The sequence below is a fragment of the Muscardinus avellanarius genome (assembly GCF_963383645.1).
Source record: "Muscardinus avellanarius genome assembly, chromosome: 3".
Lineage (NCBI taxonomy): Eukaryota > Metazoa > Chordata > Mammalia > Rodentia > Gliridae > Muscardinus > Muscardinus avellanarius.
Window position 1 is genome coordinate 101,834,923 of NC_137788.1, and position 7,980 is coordinate 101,842,902.

The window sequence follows — 7,980 nt, forward strand, 5'->3', positions numbered from 1 at the left end:
CACCAGGCACAGTGCAGCCCTACTCCTTGGAGGACTGTGAGCCCCAGATTGTCAAATCTTCTCTGTTAGCCGGGCATGGTGGTGCATGCTTGTAATCCCCGTGCTTGGGAGGCGAGACAGGAGGATCGCACAGGATTGAAGCCAGCCTCAGCTACTTAGTGAGGCTCTCAGCAACTTGGTGAGACCCTGTTTCCAAATAAAATATTAAAAAAAATAGGTCTGGGAGTATAGCCCAGAGGTAGAAAGCCCCTGGGTTCCACCCCCAGTACCACTAAAAAAAAAAAAAAAAAAAAAAAAAATCTCCTCTGTTAAAAATAGTCCCTCCAGGGCCAGGCATGGTGGCACACGCTTGTAATCCCCGCACTAGCGAGGCAGAGACAGGAGGATCGCGCAGGTTTGAAGCCAGCTGTGTGCGCACTGGCTTAAGAGACCCTGTTTCCAAATAAAAAAGTATAAAAATAGGTCTGGGAGTGTAGCCAGGAGGTAGAAGGGTTTCCGGAAACCCCAGTACCACCAAAACAAAAATAACAAAAAACAAAAAAACATAGATCTTGTCCCTGCATCCAAGTCAAGGCCAGTATTCCTGTGAATATTCCTGCGCCCACATCACTCATGATGACCACACCACAGTGTCTCCAAGTTTGGCAGACGTGGCTTTTGGACTTTTTTGCTCAGAAAGTAAACAACATGGGTACTGATCCCCATTCACCACACACACAGGGACTGCCCTGCATTTGGGGTTCCCTCAAGATAGGGATGTCCCACCAAAAAAAACCTCAAGAACTGGGCCTCTCCCTTCCCAGACATGTAGTCCCAGAAATTTGAAATTTTCCTCCAGACCAGATCACCCCCGTGAGGATGGCAAACAGAGGTCTTGAAATACTCTTGTGAAAAAGACCCCCGACAGCCGGGTGTGGTGGTGCACACTTGTAATCCCAGCATTTGGGAGACTGAGACAGGATCATGGTTTGAGGACAGCCTCAGCTACCTAATGAGGCCCTTTCCAACTCAGTGAAACCCTGTTTCAAAATAAAGAATAAAAAAATCGGACTGGGGGTGTAGCTCAGAGGTAAAATGCCTGTGTGTTCCATCCCCAGTACTGCAAAAAAAAAAAAAAAAAAAAAGACCCCTAGCTTCTTTTCTACTGCACTTCACAGAAGGGGTGCACACGGCCAGTTGCATTCAATTTGTATAAATGATTGAAAATAAAACACATAAACTTTGTCCCGCTTCCGAGTCAAGGTGGGCCTGTGTTTTGAATTTTCTCCAGTCCACATCACCCATGGTAACCTGACCACAAAGGCAACAGGCCTGCAGCCTAGTTTAACGAACGTTTTTCTCAAAAGGAAACAAAAATCAACCAACAGGGCCATCTTGCATAGGGCCTGGCCTGTTTCTTTTGGGTCCCCTGAGAAAGGTAGCCCCCAAAATCCTTGCCCAAGAGGATCCCTCACCTCTAAATAGTTGCTGGCCGAAAATAAATATTTCCTCTGGACTGGAAATGACACACTGTGGCCCCGCCCCCGGGAGGATGGCAGAACCCTTGTATGATTTCCTCTGGTCACTGAATTCCGGACATACCTGCTATTCCCAACAGAAGGGGCAGACTAAACCATCTGCATTATATTTAATTAAATTATTAAAAGTTAAATACACAAGCCAGGCATGGTGGCATACACCTATAATCCCAGTACTTGGGAGGCTGAGACAAGAGAATAACAGGTTTGCAGCCAGCCTCAGCAACTTGCTGTTTTTAAATTTCTTATTTTTCTTATTCTTCTCTTTTCTTTTCTTTTCTTTTCTTTTTTCTTGCGGTACTGGGAATGGAACCCAGAAGCATTCTACCTCTGAGCTACACCCACAGCTCTATTTTTTATTTTGAAGCAAGGTCTCACTGAGTTGTAAAGGGCCTCACCAAGTAGCTGAGGCTGTCCTCGAACCACGATCCTCCTGTCTCAGCCTCTCAAATGCTGGGATTACAAGCATGTGACACCACGCCTGGCTTGTTTTTAAATTTAAAAAATAAAATAGAGCTAAGGGATAGAAGCCCCTGGGCTAAATGTTGGCCCTGCTTTGAAATCAAGATGGGTTTCATTTGAATGTTCTTGAGTCTACATCATCAATGGTGATCTGACTTGACTAAAGCATCCACAGCCCTAGTTTTTAGATCTTTTTGTCTCAAAAGGAAAAAATGGATGGGTTTCAAGACATGCCCCCTATACGTGGGGCTGGGCCTGTATCTTTTGGGGGATCCAAAAGATACAGGCCCCCAAATATTGGAAAAGTAAGCCCCTCTCTTCTAAGATATTGTTGGCTTAAAATTTTGAATTTTACTCCTGGCCATAAAGGGCATGCACTGTGCAGCCCTACCACTTGTCTTTAAATCTTATTTTTATTTTTATTTTTTTGGTGGTACTGGGGGTGGAACCCAGAGGCTTTCTACCTCCGGGCTATACTCCCAGACCTATTTTTTAATATTTTTTTGGAAACAGGGTCTGTCTCACTAAGTTACTGAGAGCCTCACTAAGCAGCTGAGGCTGGCTTCGAACCTGCGCGATCCTCCTGTCTCAGCCTCCCAGTCGCAGGGATTACAAGCGTGCGCCACCACGCCCGGCTAAATCTGACTTTTTAAAAACACACACAACAAGCCGGGTGTGGTGATACATGCTTATAAGCCTAGTACTTGGGAGGCTGAGACAGGAGGATCACAGTTTGAGGCCAACCTCAGCTACTTAGTGAGGCCCTCTGCAACTTAGTAAGACCCTGTTTCAAAATAAAAACTAGGGCTGGGGATGTAGTTTGGAGGTAGAATGACCCTTGGGTTCCATCTTAAGTACTGCAAAAACAAAAACAAAAAAACCCCACACACCCATCATCCCTCCTTGCACACCATAGAAGAAGAGAGTCCTGCCAACTGCATGATAACTGCCTAAATAACAAAAAATAAAACACATAGGCTGGGCATGGTGGTGCACACTTGTAATACCAGCATTTGGGAGGCAGAGACTGGAGGATCATAGTTCGCAGGCAGCCTCAGCTACTAAGCAAGGCCCTTTGCAACTCATGAAGACCCTGTTTCAAAAATAAAAAAGAGACTAAAAAATAGGGCTGGGGGTGTAGCTTGGAGGTACAATGCTCCTGGGTTCCATTCCTGGTATTGCAAAATAATTTTTTTAATTAAAATAATAAAACACACAAATATTTGTTCCACCTCTGGGTCAAGACTTACTTGCTGGCATTTTGAATTTTGAATTTTCTCAGGCTCACATCACCCATGGCGACCCAACTACAGTGTCCATAGGGCTGAGGCTGTCCACGAACCACGATCCTCCAGGTCTCAGCCTCCCGAATGCTGGGATTACAAGCGTGCGCCACCACGCCCGGCGAACCCTTTGTTTTTAAATATGTTCTGTTAATAACAAGCCCATGAGGTCCCTCCCACAACCCCCTGAGGGAGTGGATTTTGCCAAATGCATTGTACTTGAAGGAATATGAAAAATGAGACACATAAAACTAGTCCTGGCTTCTGGGTCAAGGCAGACTGCATTTGAGTTTCAGTTCATGTCAGGCCAGGTATACAGAGCTCAGGATATGGCCACGGAAAGTAGAGAGAGGGAAAGAACAAGATTCTGCTCTCACATCACAGAGGCCTGAAACCAGAGAAAGAGCAAGGGAGGAGAAACTACATCATCCCCAAAACCACACCCCAAGCACTCCTCCTTGGCAACGGAGCCCCACCTCCAAAATGGCTTCCTGGTTTCCATGAGGGCTAGGGGGACATTTTTATTTATTTATTTATTTATTTATTTATTTATTTATTTATTTATTTTGGTGGTACTGAGGGTGGAACCCAGAGGCTTTCTACCTCCGGGCTATACTCCAAAACCCATTTTATATTTTATTTGGAAACAGGGTCTCACTAGGTTGCTGAGAGCCTCACTAAGTAGCTGATGCTGGCTTCGAACCTGCGCGATCCTCCTGTCTCAGCCTCCCAAGCACAGGGATTACAAGCGTGCACCACCACGCCCAGCAAAAGGGGACATTTTAAATCCAAACCATTGCACTTTGCTCACGATGCCCTTAGACTTCATGGTTACCTCACAGTGCAAAGTGCTTTTAGTTCCTCTCTATGAGTTTCCATAGTCTTAACAATTGCAACAATAGTCAAAAGTCCAAAGTCAGCCCAGGGTGGCCCACGCCTTTAATCCCAGTACTTCAGAGCCTGAGACACAAGAATTGCAGGTTTAAGGACAGCCTCAGCAATTTAGTGAGGCCCTCAGCAACTCAGTGAGACACTGCTTCAAAATAAAATAGGGATGGGTATGTAGCTTGGAGGTAGAATGCCCCTGGGTTCAATCCCCAGTAATACACACACACACACACACACACACACACACACACACACACACACGGTCCAAAGTCTCCTCTGAGACTCAAAGTAAACTCTTGGCTGTGAGCCACTATAAACATACAAAGCAAGTTACATACATCCAATGCACAATGACACAGAATAAACATTTGCATTCAGAAAGGAGAAATAGGGCATAGGAAGAAGTAATGAGACCAAATATAGTATCAAAATCTAGCAGGGCAGCTGGGCGTGGTGGCGCACGCTTGTAATCCCAGCGCTTGGGAGGCGGAGACAGGAGGATCGCGCTGGTTCAAAGCCAGAAGCCAGCCTCGCTGGCTTAAGAGACCCTGTTTCTAAGTAAATAGTATAGAATAGGTCTGGGAGTGTAGCCCGGAGGTAGAAGGGCTTCCAGGAACCCTAGTACCACCAAAAAAAAAAAAAAAAATCGAGCAGGGCAAGCACTTAATCCTGCAGCTCCATTACTGCGTCCAGGACCTCAGTGGTGAGATGTGATCTCCAAGGCGCCTTGGCAGCCCCTCCCCGTGGCCTGGTTAGTTACAAATCATGGCAAATTCACTCTTCTAGCCTGTCTCCGTGGCTTGCAGCTTTCCCTCACAGTCCTTTCATATTTCCAGAATTTCTAAATCTCAGGGATTTTTCTCACAACCTTGGCCTTGCCCTCACGGCTTCACAAATTGTCCTTTTTGAAGCTCCGTGACACCATTTTTCCAGCAAAGCCAGCATTATGTTAGCACTCAAATGAATCACCAGCAGGAAAACTTGCTCTGCTTTCTTTAATCACTGCCACTGGGTCCTTTTCAGTCACAGCCACTGGGCCTGACTTCATCATGGCCACCACTGGGCCTTCCCCCATCATGGCCACTGCTAGGTCCACTGCCATCGTCTTTCTATTGACCTCACACAATGTTTCAGGACAAGGGCAAAAATGCTCATTATGTTCTTAAATAGAATGTAACACATGTGGCCTGGCCTATACTCTGTTTCTGTTTTCTTTCCTTTTTTTTTTTCTCTCTCTCTCTCTTTTTTTTTTTTTTTTTTTTTTTTTAGGTGTGGGGATGGAACCCAGGGGCATTTGACCTCTGAGCTAAAACCCTTACCCTATTTTTGATTCTTTATTTTGAAACAGGGTGTCACTGAGTTGCGGAGGGCCTCACTAAGTAGCTGAGGCTGTCCGCAAACCGCAGTCCTCTGATCTCAGCCTCCCGAATGCTGGCATTACAAGCGTGCACCACCACGCCTTGCTCTACTCTGTTTTCTTGTGAAATCTTCTTTGCTCTCTAAAATCTCCTGAGTACTGTCTCTACCATCTACCTTTCTATCAGCACTCTGACCCTTCCAACTTTTTCTCATAAACCAGTTCTAAAGACTCAAAAAGCACATGGTCAGACTTAAATACAGCAGTAACCCCACTACTCTGGTACCAATTTCCATTTCAGGCAATAGCCTCACTGCTGTAATAGAAAACAACTGACTACGTGACTCAGAGGAAAGAAGGTTTATTTGCTCATAGTTCTGGACAACTGCCTGAAATGGAAATTGGTACCAGAGTAGTGGGACAGTTCCTGGATCAAAAGAACAACAACAACAACAAAAAGCCAGAATAGTGAATAGTGGGTGGGGCCCAATAGCCATATTTGTTTCCTTTTTAAGAAAAAAAGACTAAAAACCAGCTCAGCTGGCCCCGTGGACCAGTGGTTGGGTTGCCATGGGTGATGTGAACACAAGAAAATTCAAAATCATGGCCTGCCTTGTCCCAGTGGCAGGGTAAAGCCTCACATGTTTTATTTTTATTATTTAGGCAAGTCAATGAAGTAGGCAGCTCCTGACCTCACTGGATTGCAGGAGGTACATCGCTGGTCTGTCTGCCACAGAAAAGATTTAAAGACACAGAGCTGGTCATTCACCAAGTTTCAGGGCCCTAATGTTGGTGCAGCTTCGTTTGGGTTGGGATGGGCCCATTTCTCAGCATGTCCTCCCCCCGCCCCACAAACACCTGCCAGGTCCTGTGTGTGGTGGGCAGAACCTACCACTATTTTTCTTTTTATATTGTTGTTTGTTTTATTTGGAAAAGGGAAGGGGGCAGAAAGCAAGTTTCCTGGCCTGTGGATGCTGTGGTTGGGTCACTTTGGGCGAAATGAATTCAAGGACATTCAAAATGTTTGCCCACTTTTTTTTTTTTTTTTTTTTTTTTTTTTTGCAGGTCTGGAGATGGAACCCAGGGAGATTCGACTTCCGAGCTACACCCCCCGCCCCTATTTTTTCTTCTTTATTTTGAAACTGGGTCTCACTGAGTTGTAGAGGGCCTCACTAAGTAGCTGAGGCTGTCTGTGAACCGCGATCCTCCAGTCTCAGCCTCCCAAATACTGGGATTACAAGCATGTGCCACCATGCCCAGCATGTTTGCCCACTTTGACACAAAGTCAGGACAAAGTTTTATGTGGGTTATTTTATTTTATATTATTTAAGCAAATATAACGCAGTAGGCAAGGGCCCTCAGTGGGGTACTTAAAAGAAATCAAGGAGGTTCCTTGTTTTGTCTTTTTTTTTTTTTTTTTTTTTTTGGTGCTGGTGATTGAATCCAGGGGTGTTCTACCTCTGAACTACACCCCTAACCCTTTTTATTTTTTATTTGGAATCAGGTTCTCGTTAAATTTCTGAGGTTGGCCTTGAACCTGCGATCCTCCTGTCTCAGCCTCCCAAGTACTGGGACTACAGGCGTGCTCCCCAACAAAGGGCTTGAGGTTCTATTTTTAATAGAGATGTAGCGACACAGGGCCAGCAGTTTTCCAGGACACAGGGTCACACCATTTGTACCACAGCTGGCTGGAGGAAAAAATAAAATTTCAGGGCCTGTAGTGCCTGGGAGGGGAGGGGCCCAGATCTCAAGTGTTCTGGGATCCTTAGGGGGGCGTGAAAACAAAAGTCAGGCCCTGTGGGTGGGGTTGATACCTGCATTTTTCTTCCTTTTTGAGAAAAATAATCCAAAATGTGTTCTGCCTGTTCCTTGGATGCTGTTGTGGGTGCCCGTGGTCAATGTGGACCTCAAGAAAACTCAAAATGGTAGCTCACCTTGACCTGAGGGAGGACAAAACCCTGTATTTAAAATGTAATTATTTGGGCAAATATGACACCATTGTCAGGGCCCCCCCCTTCCTTGGGTGCAGGAGGAAGCTCTGTGGTCTGTTTAGAGGATATTTAAATACACAGTGCTCACAGTCCTCCAGGGGGCAGGACCATGGCCAGACTTGGTGGAAATTTCGTATTTTGAGCCTGTTATGTCTGGGATTGGAGGCCCTTTTCTTGATATTTTGGGGTTTCTTGCCTCAGGGAACCATAAAAATACAGGCAAGTCGTTGTGTGTGGCCAGCATGGCCCAATACCTTGTTTACTTTTTTTTTTTTAGAATAATTGTCCAAAACCAGGTCCAGCAGCCCCATGGTTGCTGTGGTCGGGTCATGATGGGTAATGTGACCCGGCCCACCCTGACAAGGATGACGTGTAAGATTATTTCTGTTTCCTTTGTAATTAGTTAGGCCAAGATAATGAAGTTGGAAGGGCCTGAGCCCTCGCTGTGAAGCTTGAAGGATATCAGGATCTCTTCTTCTTTT